The sequence below is a fragment of the Polyodon spathula genome, chromosome 28 (assembly GCF_017654505.1).
Source record: "Polyodon spathula isolate WHYD16114869_AA chromosome 28, ASM1765450v1, whole genome shotgun sequence".
Classification (NCBI taxonomy): domain Eukaryota; kingdom Metazoa; phylum Chordata; class Actinopteri; order Acipenseriformes; family Polyodontidae; genus Polyodon; species Polyodon spathula.
The window spans coordinates 8,492,224-8,511,923 of NC_054561.1; the positions used below are offsets into that span (position 1 = coordinate 8,492,224).

The following is a 19,700-nucleotide window of genomic DNA, read 5'->3' on the forward strand; positions in this document are numbered from 1 at the left end:
ATTTTAAGCTCCAACTCTCTCACTGCTGCGTTCAGTGACCCAGCTGAATTGAGTGTGTAGCTGGCAAAAGATTTTAATCTGTATTTTGCCAATGTCCCACCACGCCTCATATTTTTATAGTGTGTTTTTTCTTTTTTCCATATGTTCCAAAATTGCTTGAATTGCTTTACAAAAACTGTGTCCTGTAGTAACTTTACATTAAAATGCCAGTAGGAGGTGCTGTGAGAGTCAGTGGTAGATAGTTCTGTAACTAACAGGCAGTGGTGGTCAGAAAGGCTATTGGGAATGATGTTGGCTTTAATGAATTTATTCAGATGAGTGTGTGGCGTGTAGAAGCGGTCTAACCTTGCTGTATATATTTGCTGTGAGCGACAATGAGCCTAGGTGTATTGCCTTGCATTAGGGTGCAGACACCTCCAGACATCAACCATGCCACTGAACTGAGGAACTGCAGCTAATTCACTGGATGACTGGGGATTGGGCTCCTCATTGTTTCTATCCATAGTAAAAGCAATAGTGCAGTTAAAAACTCCTCCCACTACCACCACATCATCATTATCAACACCTGAAAGAGCTTGCTTTAGTGTGTTAAAAATTAAAATACGTTCCCTCCCCTTATTTGGTGCATATATATTAATAAAAAAAATATACAGTGCCACCCAACCTTGCTCTCACTTTTAATAACCTCCCCTTTTCAATCTCTTCAATATCTAAAATTGTTGCTCCTAGGCTGGGCTTAAATAAAATTGCCACTCCTGCACTAGTGCTTGAACTGTGGCTCAGTAGACATGGCCCCTTCCATTCTGCCAGCCACGCCGCCTCATTCTCACTGTCTGAGTGCGTCTCCTGCAGCAGCGCTACCCCCGCCCGCTTCTGCTCTAAAAACTCGCACAGCAGTAAAAACGGCTGTCTCCGAAAAGACAGGACGTGCTTAACATTGACATTTTTACAACTGAGGGGAATGTTTTTAATTGGAGACACCAGCTTGCCATAGGGTTTCTGAAGTGACCTGGTTTGAAATATTCCCACTAGGGGCGTGCAGCTATCATTTCTGTCCCCTCTGAGCTGTGATTTTCAATATGAACTTCTCCTGACTCCCTGTGCATTGATAGAGCAGCTCAGCCCTCTCTGATTTGTCTGCTCATACTAGAGCTTAGAGACGTGGAAACAACAGGAGCAGACAGCAGACAAAGACAGCAGCGGTGGCAATGGAAATCACTCTGCTATCGATTTCAATATAAAAACATGAACCCCTGTCAGCTTGGAAATCACTCTGCTATCGATTTCAATATAAAAACATGAACCCCTGTCAGCTTGGAAATCACTCTGCTATCGATTTCAATATAAAAACATGAACCCCTGTCAGCTTGGAAATCACTCTGCTATCGATTTCAATATAAAAACATGAACCCCTGTCAGCTTGGAAATCACTCTGCTATCGATTTCAATATAAAAACATGAACCCCTGTCAGCTTGGAAATCACTCTGCACACTAGCAGTTCCGCACACCCTAGAATCTTATTCCCATCCCTGTTACTAGAGGAATGATAACAGTGACATTAGATGGAAGCTGCTGATCGTCCAATTGGATTATATAGATTGTATAAAGTAATGCAGAACGTGAATATGTTTTAATAATAAAAAGGTCTGCGTTATATATTAATTCTAATTCATAACAATGAAGAAATGAAAGAATGAGGCAGCGTTGCTCATTGTATTTACACCGTTGTGTTTCTCTTAAGCATACAGTTCTAGTGTCAATAACTACAGGACGTGCTGGACAATATATTCTGTGTGTTTTAATGAAGTCTGCTGTACTTTGTCTGTCTGTGAGATTTTGCTTTGCCAGCATAATAAACAGTGTATGTCAGAGTAAAGGACACACAGTTTCAAATGATTAATACTACCTTGGTTTTCTTGCTACAATGTCCCCACAAAGGAGCTCTAGAGCAAATTTAGAGCCGTCTATAAAATATCTGTATTGCTGAACCACTATGCTGTTTAACCCATTTCAAATGAACCCTTCAAAGCCTGCTTATTGATTTAGATGCAACAAGAAGCAACACTGCTGAGATAGAAGGTCAGAACAGCTGGGTTCAGGTAGGCAGAAGCAGGGAAAAAAAGAAACTTCGTCAAACACAACCACCAGAAATCAAAACAACCAACAGATTTGAGTCACTTCAGAATTTTGATGAGCAGAACCAACAACAAGAGAATGAAAGGAACAACATCCAGGACCCTATTGACAGTGGTGACCAGACAGCAAAAAGAAGGGAGGTCATGATTGTTGGGGACTCCATATTGAGAAACACAGCAAGTTCAATTCGCAGTTTGGACCCCCTTACTACAACAGTGTGCTGCCTTCCGGGAGCCTCGGTCAAGCACATCACTGATAACGTGGACAGGCTCCTGGAACGAACAGGAGACGACCCGGTAGTAGTCGTCCACATCGGTACAAACAACATTGGAAGAGACAGACCAAAATCCCTGCAAAACAAATTCAGAGAGCTAGGAAGGAAATTAAAAGAGAAAACCAAAACTGTGGTATTTTCTGGTATACTACCCGCACCTTGCAAAGGACCATATGGACAGCTGGAAATAACTAATCAAAACGCATGGCTGAAGACGTGGTGCACACGGGAAGGCTTCACCTATCTTGATCATTGGACCACATTCTACAACGAGGACTATCTGTATAGACGGGATGGACTGCATTTAAATAACAAGGGAACTAGTCTACTCGGAGAAAAGATCCTTGAGCAGGTTCAGAAGCATTTAAACTAGAAAGGAAGGGGGGAGAAATCAACAAAAAAACAGAAGGGAGACCGCATCAAAACAAGAACAACAACTCAGGTAAGACAACCATTAAATGTATTTATCTAAATGCTAGAAGTATCAGAAACAAAATTCTAGAACTTGAAGCTACTGCACTAACAGGTAACTATGATGTGATAGGTGTTACAGAAACGATGGTTGTCTGAGAGTGATGGGGACAAATATAATATTTGTGGGTATACACTGCATAGGAAAGACAGGCAGGACAGAAGAGGAGGAGGGGTAGCGCTATACATAAGAAACAGTCTTGAAGCCCAGGTGTTAAACCTGGACAAAGAAAATAAAACCGAATCAATATGGGTCAGAATAACAGACAAAAATTCAAAAGGCATAATAATAGGAGCATGCTATAGACCGCCAGATTCAGACGGTGAGCAAAATAATCTGTTATACAATGACATTAGAAATGTGTGTAGCAAAGGAGAAGCCATACTAATGGGGGATTTCAACTTCCCCCAAATAAAATGGGAAAACCCAGTGGGTAGCACGAAGGATGAAATAGAAATGGTGGAAATGACAAATGACTGCTTCCTAACACAATTTGTCAAGGCACCCACTAGAGGGGAGGCATGCCTTGATTTAGTCTTTTCAAATAACGAAGATAGAATAACTAAAACAGAGGTCAGAGAACCACTGGCAAACTCAGACCACAACATGGTCTCATTTGAAGTGTTTTTTAAAACCCCAAAAGTAAAGACTAAAGCTAAGGTTTACAATTTTAGAAAAGCAAACTATGAAGGTATGAAACAGAGACTAACAGAAGTAGATTGGAGTAAAATAGAGAAAACACCCACAGAAGAAGGATGGTTGTTCTTCAAAAATGTAGTACTAGAGGCGCAAAACAATTATATCCCTAAAGTAGACAAATCTAAATGTAAAACTAAATTGCCAAAATGGTTTAATAGATCAATTAAAAAAAAATATTCAGCGAAAAAAGGCACTTTACAGAGCATTAAAAAAGGACCAAAAAGAAAGTACGCAGAAAGAGTACACAGAACTGCAAACGCAAGTCAAAAAGGAAGTTAGAAAGGCCAAGAGAGAAATAGAAATAAACATTGCTAAGGGAGCTAAAACCAATTCCAAAATGTTTTTCCAATATTACAACAGCAAGAGAACATTCAAAGAGGAGATTAAATGTTTAAGAGATACAAATGGCAAAATCGTAGATGAAGAAAAAAAAAATAGCAAATATATTAAATGATTACTTTTCACAAGTTTTTACAAAGGAAGATACTGACAACATGCCCCACATGTCATCCAGTTCCTATCCAGTTTTAAATAACTTTAGCATAACTGAGGCAGAAGTGTTAAAGGGACTAGGAGCTCTTAAAATAAACAAATCCCCTGGGCCGGATGAGATCCTCCCAGTAGTACTCAAAAAAATGAAAGAAGTAATTTACAAACCGCTAACCAAGATCATGCAGCAGTCTCTTGACACAGGGGTGGTACCGACAGACTGGAAAATTGCAAACGTAATACCGATCCACAAAAAGGGAAACAAAACTGAACCAGGTAACTACAGACCAGTAAGCCTGACTTCTATTATATGCAAACTTATGGAAACTATAATAAGATCCAAAATGGAAAATTACCTATATGGTAACAGGGTACTGGGAGACAGTCAACATGGTTTTAGGAAAGGGAGATCGTGCCTAACTAACTTGCTTGATTTTTTTGAGGATGCAACATCGATAATGGATAATTGCAAAGCATATGACATGGTTTATTTAGATTTCCAGAAAGCTTTTGACAAAGTCCCGCACAAAAGATTAATTCTCAAACTGAACGCAGTTGGGATTCAAGGAAACACATGTACATGGATTAGGGAGTGGTTAACATGTAGAAAACAGAAAGTACTGATTAGAGGAAAAACCTCAGAATGGAGTGTGGTAACCAGCGGTGTACCACAGGGATCAGTATTAGGTCCTCTGCTATTCCTAATCTACATTAATGATTTAGATTCTGGTATAGTAAGCAAACTTGTTAAATTTGCAGACGACACAAAAGTAGGAGGAGTGGCAAACACTGTTGCAGCAGCAAAGGTCATTCAAAATGATCTAGACAAGATTCAGAACTGGGCAGACACATGGCAAATGACATTTAATAGAGAAAAGTGTAAGGTACTGCACGCAGGAAATAAAAATGTACATTATAAATATCATATGGGAGATATTGAAATTGGAGAAGGAATCTATGAAAAAGACCTAGGAGTTTTTGTTGACTCAGAAATGTCTTCATCTAGACAATGTGGGGAAGCTATAAAAAAGGCTAAAGATGCTCGGATACATTGTGAAAAGTGTTGAATTTAAATCAAGGGAAGTAATGTTAAAACTGTACAATGCACTAGTAAGACCTCATCTTGAATATTGTGTGCAGTTCTGGTCACCTCGCTATAAAAAAGATATTGCTGCTCTAGAAAGAGTGCAAAGAAGAGCGACCAGAATTATTCCGGGCTTAAAAGGCATGTCATATGCAGACAGGCTAAAATAATTGAATCTGTTCAGTCTTGAACAAAGAAGACTACGTGGCGACCTAATTCAAGCATTCAAAATTCTAAAAGGTATTGACAGTGTCGACCCAAGGGACTTTTTCAGCCTGAAAAAAGAAACAAGGACCAGGGGTCACAAATGGAGTTTAGAAAAAGGGGCATTCAGAACAGAAAATAGGAGACACTTTTTTACACAGAGAATTGTGAGGGTCTGGAATCAACTCCCCAGTAATGTTGTTGAAGCTGACACCCTGGGATCCTTCAAGAAGCTGCTTGATGAGATTTTGGGATCAATAAGCTACTAACAACCAAACGAGCAAGATTGGCCGAATGGCCTCCTCTCGTTTGTGAACTTTCTTATGTTCTTATGTTTAATTTATGCACAACATGGATTCATTCTGAAAACCGAGTCGGGGGAAAATTGAAACCAACAGAAGGATTCTAGATGGAGTGCAGATGCGGCGCTGACAAGCGGTTGCAGGTGCCCTCTGCTGTTTACAATGGATAGTACAGGTAGTGAAATTCAGCAGTGGCTTTATTGTTTATACATAGGCCTCTCCTGTAACAATGTAACAAGCTCCATGTCAGCCTCAGCAAATAACAAGTACAAATAACAAACTTTCACAGAGTTTCCACACATCCAGCAATGCAAAAGTGTCCAGTCTGTCCACTGATCTGCAGTAAAGCTAGCGAGTCCCGATCTCATTGTATTGGGTATTCTGCCTAAATCACTGAGCACTTCATAGTCATCAATTCTCTGAATCCTTTTCATTTCTTGATGTGTGAGAATCCCTCGTTCCCTGCACATTTCAATGACACGTTTTGCAGGTCCTAGAAACAGATTAAGCATTGAGTCTATAACATGCATCTGCACCACATCACAATACTGGAGCTGCTGTGGCTCCTATAAAAACGTGCTTCTTTCACCCAGCAATATTAAAAACACTGTGTGACGTAATTGAGGTCTCCCTCAGTGTTTTAAATGATACCAGCAGAATAAAACTAGTAAAGGCAACAAAAATACACATCACTGAAAGTATGTTTAAAAATGATTTCAAACACATTAGGAAAACCCGTTTATATACACAATTGGCTTTTTTATGATTCTGGATTTAGTTTGCATCACAGTTAATAAAAGTGACCAGTAGATGGCAGAATTGAACATTTTATGCAGTCCACCAATCCGGTTGATTCTTGAACATTAACACTAGAACCGCTGGAATTTCGTACCTAGAACTGCCACGCGGGTCAATTTGAGCTATACATTTTTAAACTGCTTCATTATGAAAATGAAAGACAAAAAAACATTGTAAAAAAACAGCCACAGTCCACCTGCGAGAATCGCCTTTGACAGAGTACTGCCATGTCATCTGCTCCAATACATCCACTCCGTACTTGGTGGCATTGTCTCTGGCTTCTTTTTCCCATTGGTCCTGATGGCCAGTGAGCTGTGTAAAGAGCTGGGAATCAGCACATTTGTTTGCTTCTTGTCCTGCACACGCTCAGGGTGGCACAGTCCTTCTGCCCGAGCAGTGCAGTGGAGTACAGCAGTGCAGTCAAGGCTTCAGCAGACGGTGGTAGCTCGCGTCTCGCCTTATTCACTGTTCCTACAAGAATCGTTTATTTTTTCTTCAACTCCCTGGCCAAATGGAGTGAAGTATAGCCTCATAAGTTTGAGTACAACGCTGTCTCCCAGTCTCTGACCAGCAGGGCACATTTCATTCTTTCCCAGGTAAGGGAACCCATTCACCAGGAACTACGAACATACAGGATTGCAATGGCCGTTTGTAACTCCTCCACAGACAATGTCCAGGAATCATCATTTTTTACCCGATACGCCTCTGCTACTGTACAGCGTTGAATGTGCAGTAGCACTAGCATATCTATCAGTAACAGGATCGCACTGAGTAGGTATCAATGTTGTGTTTTGCGTGCGGCGTTGGATCTGATGTTTCAGTCAAAACATTTTCAGACGCTCGTCTTCTCACAGCCTCAGAACCGGGTAATGTTCCAAACAGTCCCGTCTTTCCCTGTCTCCTGAATGTTGCTTCCAGAAGCAGATGCTGCCATTGTCGTTGTCTGTGGTGCTGGTTGGCCAGAAGCTGGCGCTTGAGAAGCTGCTGCTGCAGATGGCAAAGCCGCCCCTAGCACCACAGGCAATTGCCCGAAAGTGGAACCTCTGCCATGAACACGACCTCCACCTCTGCGCCTTATGGACCCTGTTTGTGGAAGACTGGCTGGCAATTCTGTGGCATCATCTTCGCTTTCACTCTCGGAACTGCTCGTTTCTAGAACCCAGGAATGGTCGCTGTCATTGTCACTCAGATCCCCTACATCAGACGCATCTTCAGGCAGAGTATGGAGCATTTCAAGCACCTGTCCTCTTCTCTATCTCCATCTTTCAGCCATTTTACTTTCCTGCCTAGTCTTTCACTGTACTTGTAACAATAATTTGCTATGGAAAGTAGCCACGTGATGACATGAGAGATACTGTACCTTTGCAAGGTTTCATGAGATTGCAAGGATTAGAATACACATGTACATGCCCCTTTATTGCGAGATTGATTGTAATGCAAAGAACAAGCAAGATTATTGACAATATTAAAAAGAAAAACATGTATTGTAATACATGGGTCAAAGTGACCTGACTGGTGGTTCTAGGTAGAGTGCTTACAAAATTTTTATTTTTGCAAATCTGGTGCTCAAATGCCATCAGGATATTCAAGTCATATATTTAGGAAAAGTCATGAACAGACATGCACATGCAATTCACAATGGAAGAGTAATTACAATTTTAAATCCAAAATGGGTTACCTTGACCCACATGGTGGTTCTAGTGTTAATAACACCACTATTACATTTCTGTGGTGTAATTATGATTTTATTTTCCAGTTGCAATATCAAGTTAATAAACTAGCATTAACAATTCATAAATATATGGGTCTAAGGATCCCAAAATCAATCATAAATGCTTACTTTAGTAGCAGACAAGAAGAAACTCAACACATACAAATGATTCAGTTTATTAAGGCTCACAAAAGTAAGAAGAATATAAAAATCATGGTACCAGAAATAAGTAAAGACACAAACAGGAGTAAAACTTTTAAACAAACATTTTCATAAGCATGCAGGACTCACACACATTACACACAGTGACTGTGTTAAGCAGCATCTGTTGTGTTGGTTGGAATGAGAACTGCATTTTTGTTTCAAGTTCAGTTGGGAAGCAGTTTCAGTTGCCTTTAGTAGATCTTGTAGATCCATTCCATCAGTGTTAAAATGGTTCTGGTGTACATAGTTGTTGTTTTCAAATGCACACATCATCATCAGTTCAGTTAAAGTCTTATCTTGTTTCAATTGTTCATCAAAGTAGAATTGTTTGTATTTTTAATCTTGAAGTGTTTAACGTTTTTCATTCTGGTTTGCATGTAGATATTTTCTATACAAACAAGCATGTTACCTGAATCAAAGTCTTTGAAAGGTAATATTATTCTGGAGATGTGGTCGATGTTGAAAAACACAGTTGGAATGCAGTTGATCTTCTCTAAGACAGAGAGCTGCAGTTGAACTCTGTAACACAGAGAGCTGCAGTTGGTCTTCTCTGTAACGAAGATGCAGTTGGTCTTCTCTCTGACAGAGAGCTGCAGCTGATCTCGGTACAGAGAGGTGCAGTTGGTCTTCTCTCTAACAGAAAGCTTCAGTTGATATTTAACACAGAGCTGCAGTTGGTCTTCTCTCTGACAGAGAGCTGCAGTTGGTCTTCTCTCTGACAGAGAGCTGCAGTTGGTCTTCTCTCTGACACAGAGAGCTGCAGTTGGTCTTCTCTCTGACACAGAGAGCTGCAGCTAATTTCTAACAGAGCTGCAGTTGGTCTCTCTAATAGAGAACTGCAGTTGGTCTTCTCTAACACAGAGCTGCAGTTTATCTCTAACAGAGAACTGCAGTTGGTCTTCTCTAACAGAGAGCTGCAGTTAATCCTCTCTAACACAGAGCTGCAGCTGATCTTCTCTGTAACACAAAGCTGCAGTTGGTCTTCTCTCTAACAGAGAGCTGCAGTTGGTCTTTTCTGTAACACAGAAAGCTGCAGTTGGTCTTCTCTCTAACAGAGAGCTGCAGCTGATCTTCTCTGTAACACAGAGAGCTGCAGTTGGTCTTCTCTGTAACACAGAGAGCTTACAGTGCTTCAAACGAGCCCCATTCAAGCGACGGCTCAATGGTTACTTCATTGTGAGATGAGTCGGAATCCAGGATAAAAAGAACAAGTTCATGCTTGTTTTTATTTAAATATAGCACCCAAAGAGGAGTTTTTAATGGTGAACCAATCACTTCTGGGTAAAACAGGAAGCGAATCACTGACTGAAATCAGTCCTTTCAATGGTTTACAGAGTTTGAATGACACTTACTTTCACACAAGCAATGTGCGTCATTAACCCTTTGTGGTCCAATGTCGTACCTGGTCCGACATTAGGTTTTTCCCTTTCCGGTCCAATGTCGGACCCTGTCTGACATCATTGAAAAGATGTAAAGCACAGGTTTCTAGTCGTTTTTTCTCTGGAAAAAGCTGAAAAAAACATTCAATGGCCGAATGAAACCCCCAAAAAATGGGGCTTGTGAACAATAGCCCTAGCAGCTGCACCAAAGAGAGACAAGCAGACAAACAAATCAGGTAGCTGCTTCCGCATCCAGCGCTCAAAGAATATCACAGGCATTTGCTGAGCTTTTTGAGATGTTATAGTAATAAAATAATGACTTGCACCTCATTATTGAGTTGTTTGGTGATCAAACAAGTGATCAAGAGAGGATTTATCAGTCTGCACGACTATGACGAGGTATGTGATAATTACAGCTAACACAGGGTGGGGCTGCAGTACTGATGTCGCTTACATTGCAATGCCCTTTAAACCAGTTTTACTCGGGGGGGGGGGGGGGGGGGGGGGGGGGTATTTTAAACAGTGCATGTAAAATAAATTGGACCTGACGTGCCTGACAGGCACTGAATAAATGGACCGCAAAGGGTTAACACAGGTAGCTCCCCCTCCTCCATGCAGAGAGATAGAACAGGATTCGTAACATTTATAGAACGAAACTAAAGTTTGTTCTAACTTTAGTAATATTGATCATAGGATACACATTTCAGCTTCATTTCAAACATGTTAAACACCTTATACAACAATGAAAATAATTTTAAAATTATTTTCACTTTACACTTATTTAAAACGCAATAAACATTTCAATTTTATTGGGAAAACACACTTGAACTTTAGACTAGTAATTGTGGATAGAGAATTTATATTTTCCAAATATTAGTTCAGTCAAGGGTTAATATGTAGTTGAAAATGCATGTGTCTCTATGTTATCAGCTGCAATAGAAATTGTGCTAAATTAATGTGAGCTCAGCTGTTGCTTGCAGACTTAGTTTTAGCAACAACAAGAAGTCCTAGCTTAACAGCAGGCTGTCTGCTTAGAGCAGAACAGGATGTTATAGTTAAAATCACAAACTGTGCACCTGACAAGCTGCTTTGAGAAACAGGGTAGACAACTGCAAGGACAAGAAAGAACTTTCTAGAACAGCTCGGCCTTGCAGCCGGTGAATACCAGCTCTATGCAGCAGAACAGTACCAATCAACGGATGGTACCTGGGACTGTACGCCTCTGCTACTACAGTGCATCTAACATTTAATGCGTAATCAGCGGGGAGCATTTGCATTCATGATTTGCTTAGCTACAGTAACTTTGCATTAAAATAACTCTATATATAGACTATTGCTTCGGCTTATGACTTAGGGCGCAGTTCCGCTTAAGTGTGTCTGCAAGATATGTTTCTACTTCTGCAAATAGCAAGGCTAGACCACATGTGTACGTGCTCGCCTGCATACATTGATAGATAACAGGAGCTAGGTAGGAAACAAGGCTAAACCACAGGCATACGTGCTCACGTGCAAATAGTGCTAAACTGTTCATGGTGAGGAAGGCGAAATATAAGAAAAACAACCCCTTATATGGAAACCTCCAGGAACCGTCTATGTGACATAAGTGACCGTATAAATGTTGTGCTGACAGGTTGTATGATTAAGACAGACTTGTGTTTTTGAACACATTTGCTGGCTTCCTTTGTGCATCGTATTAAAGTTGTTGTAAGACCACTGCTCCCTGTTTCCTGTGTCGAGTCCTTTCAAATACCTACTACATAATTAAAATAATAAAAACAAACATAGTAAGTTTAACTTCTGTTGCAGTTCAATCTCCTAGTTTTAGTAAATCTAGTCGCACCAAGTCTTATACCCTCGCAAAGGTTTGTTTTTCAATTAACGTTCAGATAAGTAAATTGGGAATTATATTCACATTAATGTTCAATGTTTCATGGTAACAATTAATTTCATGGGAGAGTCATGTCACCTCGTATCCACACGCACTTCTTAACCCTTCATAGGAAGAAAGATGTGTATTGATTTCAGACACATTCTTAATTAAAAGATAAGAATCGGCTCTGTTTGTTTATACTAGACTGGCAGATCAGCACAGAAGCTAATCTAAACTATTCTACAATGGAGACCTTTACGACCCTATGTTAATAATATCTAGACCTTTGAAGCACATCTAGAGAATGTAAGGGGGAAAACAAGCTTTACTAACATCATCTGAAGCCTCATAGTTAACAATTTGAAATGTCATTTTACAAAGAACATTCACTTACAACTGTGAATTCCTCACACACCCATTATATAAAAAGATACTGGAAAATGTACAGGAACTCAAACTCAGTGAAGCCCTCTCTAAATAGCTAACCTTGCCTTAAAATGTACTGTATTGTCACTATAAGCATACGATACAAAAAACAAGCAAACAAGCCATATTTTACCCAAAGGGAATAAACAGCTAATGGTGATTCCACAAAGGCACCAGCTCTGTTACTGTCAAACAGTCTGAGGCAACTTCATTCTGCAGATTGTTTAAATCAATTATTCAAACTGTATAAACTGTGAATGTAGTAATAATGGGAATGCTGCAGCATGTACAGCGGCTCTCAAAAGTATTCACCCCCCTTGGACTTTTCCACATTTATTGTGTTACAACATGAGTTTTTGCCACTGGTCAACAGAAAAAAAATCTAATGTCAAAGTGAAAAATAAAATCTACAAATGGTTCTAAATTAATTACATATACAAAACGGAAAATAATTGATTGCATAAGTATTCACCCCCTTGAGTCAATATTTGGTAGAGGCACCTTTGGCAGCAATTACAGCCGTTTGGATAAGTCTCTAGCAGCTTTGCACATTTGGACACTGCAATTTTTGCCCATTCTTCTTTGCAAAATTGCTCAAGCTTCCCACATTCATAAAAGTGATACAGCTTCTCTCCAGTGTGAATTCACTGGATTTTACTTAGGTGATAAGGCTTCTCTCCAGTGTGAATTCGCTGGTGTTTTTTTAGGTTTCTGACTGACGGAAGCTCTTCCCACAGTCAGAACAGTGATACGGCTTCTCTCCAGTGTGAATTCGCTGGTGTTTTTTTAGGTCTTCCTAACTGACTGAAGCTCTTCCCACAGTCAGAACAGTGATACGGCTTCTCTCCAGTGTGAATTCGCTGGTGTGTTTTTAGGTTTCCTAACTGACTGAAGCTCTTCCCACAGTCAGAACAGTGATACGGCTTCTCTCCAGTGTGAATTCGCTGGTGTTTTTTTAGGTATGCTGACTGACTGAAGCTCTTCCCACAGTCAGAACAGTGATACGGCTTCTCTCCAGTGTGAATTCGCTGGTGTTTTTTTAGGTCTCCTAACTGACGGAAGCTCTTCCCACAGTCAGAACAGTGATACGGCTTCTCTCCAGTGTGAATTCGCTGGTGTTTTTTTAGGTCTCCTAACTGACGGAAGCTCTTCCCACAGTCAGAACAGTGATACGGCTTCTCTCCAGTGTGAATTCGCTGGTGTTTTTTTAGGTCTCCTGACTGACGGAAGCTCTTCCCACAGTCAGACAGTGATACGGCTTCTCTCCAGTGTGAATTCGCTGGTGTATTTTTAGGTTTCCTGACTGACGGAAGCTCTTCCCACAGTCAGAACAGTGATACGGCTTCTCTCCAGTGTGAATTCGCTGGTGTTTTTTTAGGTCTCCTAACTGACGGAAGCTCTTCCCACAGTCAGAACAGTGATACGGCTTCTCTCCAGTGTGAATTCGCTGGTGTGTTTTTAGGTTTCCTAACTGACTGAAGCTCTTCCCACAGTCAGAACAGTGATAAGGCTTCTCTCCAGTGTGAATTCGCTGGTGTTTTTTTAGGTCTCCTAACTGACGGAAGCTCTTCCCACAGTCAGAACAGTGATACGGCTTCTCTCCAGTGTGAATTCGCTGGTGTGTTTTTAGGTTGACGGAAGCTCTTCCCACATTCAGAACAGGGATATGGCTTCTGTCCAGTGTGAATTCGCTGGTGTCTTTTGAGGTTTCCTAACCAACTGAAGCACTTCGCACATTCAGTACATTGATATGATATCTCTGGCCGGGATATGTTTTCTGAATTCTTAAACAGGTCAATAGATTCTTTTTCAATGTGGACAGGCTCCAGTTCTGTCTCATCTTTAATGTGGACAGGCTCCATTTCAGTCTCTCCTCTTTAATGTGGACAGGCTCCAGTTCAGTCTCTTCTTTAATGTGGACAGGCTCCAGTTCAGTCTCTTCTTTAATGTGGACAGGCTCCAGTTCAGTCTCTTCTTTAATGTGGACAGGCTCCAGTTCAGTCTCCTCCTCTTTAATGTGGACAGGCTCCAGTTCAGTCTCATATTTAATGTGGACAGGCTCCAGTTCAGTCTCTTCTTTAATGTGGACAGGCTCCAGTTCAGTCTCATCTTTAATGTGGACAGGCTCCAGTTCAGTCTCTTCCAGGCTCCATTTCAGTCTCCTCCTCTTTAATGTGGACAGGCTCCAGTTCAGTCTCATCTTTAATGTGGACAGGCTCCAGTTCAGTCTCTTCTTTAATGTGGACAGGCTCCAGTTCAGTCTCTTCTTTAATGTGGACAGGCTCCAGTTCAGTCTCTTCTTTAATGTGGACAGGCTCCAGTTCAGTCTCATCTTTAATGTGGACAGGCTCCAGTTCAGTCTCATCTTTAATGTGGACAGGCTCCAGTTCAGTCTCATCTTTAATGTGGACAGGCTCCAGTTCAGTCTCATCTTTAATGTGGACAGGCTTCAGTTCAGTCTCTTCTTCTTTAATGTGGACAAGCTCCAGTTCAGTCTCTTCCTGTTTAATGTAAACAGACTCCATCTTTGTTCCTTGGCTTTCACCAAGACAAGGCAGTCCTGAAAGCAGAAAATAAAATGTATTATGATCTGTTCTCTATTGGTGTGTTTACACTTATGACCTGAACCTGAACTGTCAAGTCTGATTAGATTGAAAGATTTTTATAATTGAGACCCCTGTTTACACTTGAGCACAGACCTAGGCTGGCTTTGGCCCCATATGCATGCACATAGCCCCTGAAATGTATCAACCACTCCATGCTTGAAGACATTTCCCCTCCCAAAACAAAGAGGCGGAAGTGTTTAAATCAACAGCAAGCCTGTCATTTGTGTCACTTGTGTGTTTCTATTTCAAGGTGGTCGTTCCGTGGCAATTAAGATTTCATTTTGTCATCAGAAATGGAGCAGAGCATTGAAAACGTGCATATCAGACATTTAAAGAAACAGGTGTTATTGTCTTTATTTACACATCAGTCTGACAACTCTTCTCATATGGAAATGTAAACAATAACTCCCATTTATTTTCTTACCCATGACAAGTATTCCATGCACACAGAGAAAGAAGGCAGGTGCAGAGTGTTCAGCTTCAGAGCCCCACAGCTGTCGAATGATCTGCCTCGATTTGGAAGGGAGGCACCATCTCTTCAGTGAACATTCTACCTGTTTGAGGTCTGACTGACATAAAGTGACTTTCGGCTTGTGTACCAGAATCATTTTACACCAAATTGTTTGATGGGTGAGTACTTTGAAGAAGTTCGCCATCAGATAGATCTGACAACGTATCAACATTTTCTATAAAAAAAGTTCTCTTTTGAGTCGGTAAGCATTCTTATTTCTGTAGAGCAATGCAGTCTGCTCTCAGGAAATGCTGCACTTTGAAATCATGGTATATACAGTCATCTAAACTGAAACCTAAGACACTGAAATGCTGCACCTCATAATAAAAGGTATTTCTCTTGGCCTGGAGCTGCAGTGAAATGCATTGGAGAGTCATCTGTGATGTTTATCCTATGAATATTTCACTACAGTTAATATTCTGTTGATTTATTTTTGGGTTTATAAACATTTTGGATGATTTAGTATGATTTCTGGTAAGCTTGTACTTGTGATCGCCGAATCTCCCAACAGAGAAAAACTCAACTCAAAAAAACCCAACAACTCACTCGTCTAGCTTTCTGTCTATTTAACTTTACTTTCATTAGGAGCCTTTGGAGAGGTCAGTCATTTGGTAAGCAAACCACTGATTGTTTAAAAGGCTTAGAATGGGTGTCTACCATCACCATTACATCATTGTTCATATATGAATGATTTCTAGTGGCTCTTTTTTGGCACCAGTTAGGAGTGGATAGATTGTTTTCCAAATGGTTTCATGTGGGTACATCCGGCATTAACATTTTTGAAAATCCAGTATTGCACCGAATCCAGTCTTTCAGCCAAATAATATTTCTCAAGAACGGGCAAGGATAGCCCTCCTAGTTTAGACAGCGAGTCTCCTTTTCTTCATTCTGGGCTGGGAACCTTCCATAGAAAATTTACTCAAAGAGATTGATAGCATTTCCCGTTCAGCATCTTCTACTATTAATTCTTATACAGATTATTTGTAACCTAAAACTCCTTCACATAATATAATGATTTACATGCAAATAAACATTTCCCATCCAACTAACAGTATGAGTTTTCAAGCAGGTAGGCAAGTTCTCTAGCAATCCAATGTATTATTATATCACGATTTTAACATCCATGTAACTGCTGTCAGCTACTTCTGTACACGTCCAACTACTGAAACTTACAGAAATATTACAATAGCACTTTCACCCTTTGCAGGAAATGAAATCAACGTGAGCACATTTTCACAAACTCACTGACACGCTTATATGTAGACATCATTCTTCAAAATGTTTCTTTGTAATGGCATATCCCACAAGGTTGAGATTAAATGTTGGGGCCATTTACAAAGATACATATTAAATATAGAACACAGTAAAACATTGCAATCCAACGCCTAGGGGAGCAGCATCTTTGAAAACAGGAATAATTTATTAAATACCAACAAAGTTAGCTCTGCCTGCAGCGGGTGTGTTTTGCAGAATGCTTTGAGTCAGCTCTGCAGCACCAGTACTGTGCTGGGAAATCACAGAGGCATCAACTTACTGATGTTCAGATTTGCAATGTTTTACTGTATATGAATACTAGTTCACTTTGACCCAGTTAAGCCAACATTTTTAATTTGTCAAAATTGAACTATGACAAGATTTGATATATTAATGTTACTTGCAAATACATCATTGCAAAACATATTTGTAGAAGATAAACAAGGATGCACTCTTTAAACAGAAGCTGTTTAGTGTCTAAACACAGGTACCAGAATAATATTAATAATCAGGAGTTCAGAACAGAAAACTGGTCCTGATGTTAAGCCTGACATGCAGAGTGAGATTCATGCAGTTTAATATGTTAATTTGAAAATTCACAAAAAAACTCAACTTATGTAGGAGTTTTAAAGCTAAAACTCTGACTTGTTTCACTTTAATTCATTGCCACATCTGTTTAGTTATTTTCTGCTTTCCATCAAGACTAAAATTACTGCAGATGTGTTATTTTTAATAAGAGACTCATTCCCCCCCCCAACCCCACTACAAAAATTACACTCTTTGCAGCAGATGTTTTATGCTTGAAAATTCAGTGTAGAAAATGTTTCATTGGCAGTCATTAAGGGCCGCAGTAATGATGCTGCTGTATTTTAGTCCCAGTGGTTTCACTCCTTACAGCTACCTGCTTATAACATAAAACAAGGCAGGTGGAAAGTGTATTACTGAAGATGCACCCTCAATATGAGACTGAGCCAGCTGTGAGGAGGAGAAAGGGGAGGTGATGATGGGAGAATGAAGCACGAGGACAGTGTGACTAATGAAAGTACAACAGGGTTATTACCAATGTACTGGAAACCAGCACTTGCCACTTTTACCAGCTCACACTGCTTATTCGAGAAATAAAAATAAATAAACGCCCCCCCTACCCACCCTATTGTTTCTTCCAGCATAACCCAAACCACACATTTTTATTATTTGGCCTTACTTGTTGTATTTATGTAAAAAATGAACATGTATTTTTCACTTGTTGCATTTACTTCAGAAAATGAATACAAAGAATAACATAGTATTATACTGTTAACATTTGTATTACAACAGTCACACAAAAAAAAAAAAAACACTTTGCATTTGTACTAGTAAAAACACTTCTGTAGAAAAATCTATAACGTGTCATTAACTTGTAGAGGCACTTGCTGTCTAGCACTGCGTCTCATAACCTCTACCTGTACTGTACAGTAGAAAAGAAATGCATCCGACGCAATGTGAACTACAGCAGAGCTCGCTCCATTCTTACTGGAAGAACACACTGCTTAAATGCAGCACAGCTTCAACTGTGCACTTCATCAAAAACAAAAAGATGGCATGAAAAGATCCGGTTACAAAATTCAGCCAAACTTGAATTTGTTACTAAACAAGACGGCACAGTAATCAATTACAGCTTCAAAAAGCCACCGAAAACACCCCTACCAATGAGACTCCACAATTACAAAAAACAATAACAACCATTTTAAACCATCAATGTTATTTAGTATTCAATCTATTTCTTTTTTTTTATGCATCAGAATACTATTTCTACTGACAGTTCATCGCTGGATGATCACACGTTCCACAGCACTCGGAAAATTAGTGTCTCGATGAGGATGACCAGTTCACAGCACTGGGACAATGAGTGTCTCAATGTTCTTGTGTCATTAGTAAGCGTGCCTGACCAAAAATGTAATTCTTTGCTGGAAAAAATTCAAGCATGAATATCGGTGTACATTATCGGCTAAAATAACAAAAACTGCACTAGCCTGACAATGTGTGTTTTTTGTGAGGATGATCAGTGCCATGCCGATAGGCTACCGATTATCAGTGCAGCCCTATTAAATAAAAACATGGAAGCTGCACAGAAATAACAAATAAAGCTTGTTGAAGTGCGTCCTGAATTGTTATAACGCGTTTTTTTTTAATTTTGTTATCTTCTTGTTACTTTTATTAAATCGTGAACAAAAATTCCTGTGCCAGGAAAAAATTCAAGCAAGAATATTTATTTACATTATCGGCCAGATTTAGCACCTAGCATGTTAACATCACTTTTTAAAATGTATTTTATGTGATTAATAAAATGTACCGGTAATTTTATTTTAAAATGTATGGTGCTTGCTTATAAATTAAAACATGCAGCTGCACAACAGCCTTGGGTCCAAACCGTCAGCCAAATGTAGATATAATATTTACAAGAACGCTATGCAGAATGCACAGTGCAATCCAATGCTTTGAATGAAAGTACTGAACTAACATGATGTCACTTCAGTTTAAAGGTACGTGTATTTGAGCGTACGCATGCTTTCAGCACATTGTCACTAAATGTGTCATTGTAACTAGCGCCACTGCACAGTACTGGACACTTTACTAAGAGGAGCGTCAACATGAACACAAAGATGAATGATCAGCAGAAAACAGAAAACACTTGTAATTCTACTTTTATTCACAAGCACGATTGCTATTATTATGATCTGTTTATATGGTCTCAAGGAAATACAAAATAAAACAGCCCGAATGTTCCGGGACAGTTTAGCGAATGCCTTTATCCAAGGTGACTTTTAACTTGGCCAGCTTGCTTATACGTTCAATTTGGATTGTTTTTACTCTAGCGAACAAAATAACGTTCAGGGCTTTAATAGCGAGGGTGTCTGTATTTAGATTCCACTTACAGTTTAATATACGGTAAAACACATTTTAGATATATCAATGTGTTTCATTTGTTATGCTTCACCTGATTTAGTGTTCAATATTTAACAGAGGGTATAAATTGCTTGTGACCAGAATCCAATATCATCCCTTCCAAAAAAGTAACATACTGCAAGTATAATTGTGCCAAAATTGTCTGGTTTTAGTATACTATTGGTACCATTATACTATTCTATTTTGGCACAAGTATACTTTTATATTGAAGTTTATCTGTTTTTTTTTGCAAATAATGCAACATAATGGACATTTCTTAGAGTGTATCTTACTTCTCTTTTGCATACCTGCATTGTCTCTTGCTAGATATGCACCTCCAGATTCTGACAAATAC

At 39.7% G+C, this 19,700-nt stretch overlaps 1 protein-coding gene and 1 pseudogene across 1 annotated transcript in view; one reads left to right on the forward strand and one right to left on the reverse strand.

Annotated features, from left to right (window-relative positions):
* LOC121301963 (zinc finger protein 135-like) overlaps positions 1 to 19,700 on the forward strand; it is a gene marked incomplete at its 5' end in the record, with an annotated part of 125,007 nt that overhangs the window by 5,149 nt on the left and 100,158 nt on the right. The window lies entirely within an intron of this gene.
* The window catches only part of LOC121301905, a 36,462-nt pseudogene continuing 29,455 nt past the window's right edge, over positions 12,694 to 19,700 (reverse strand).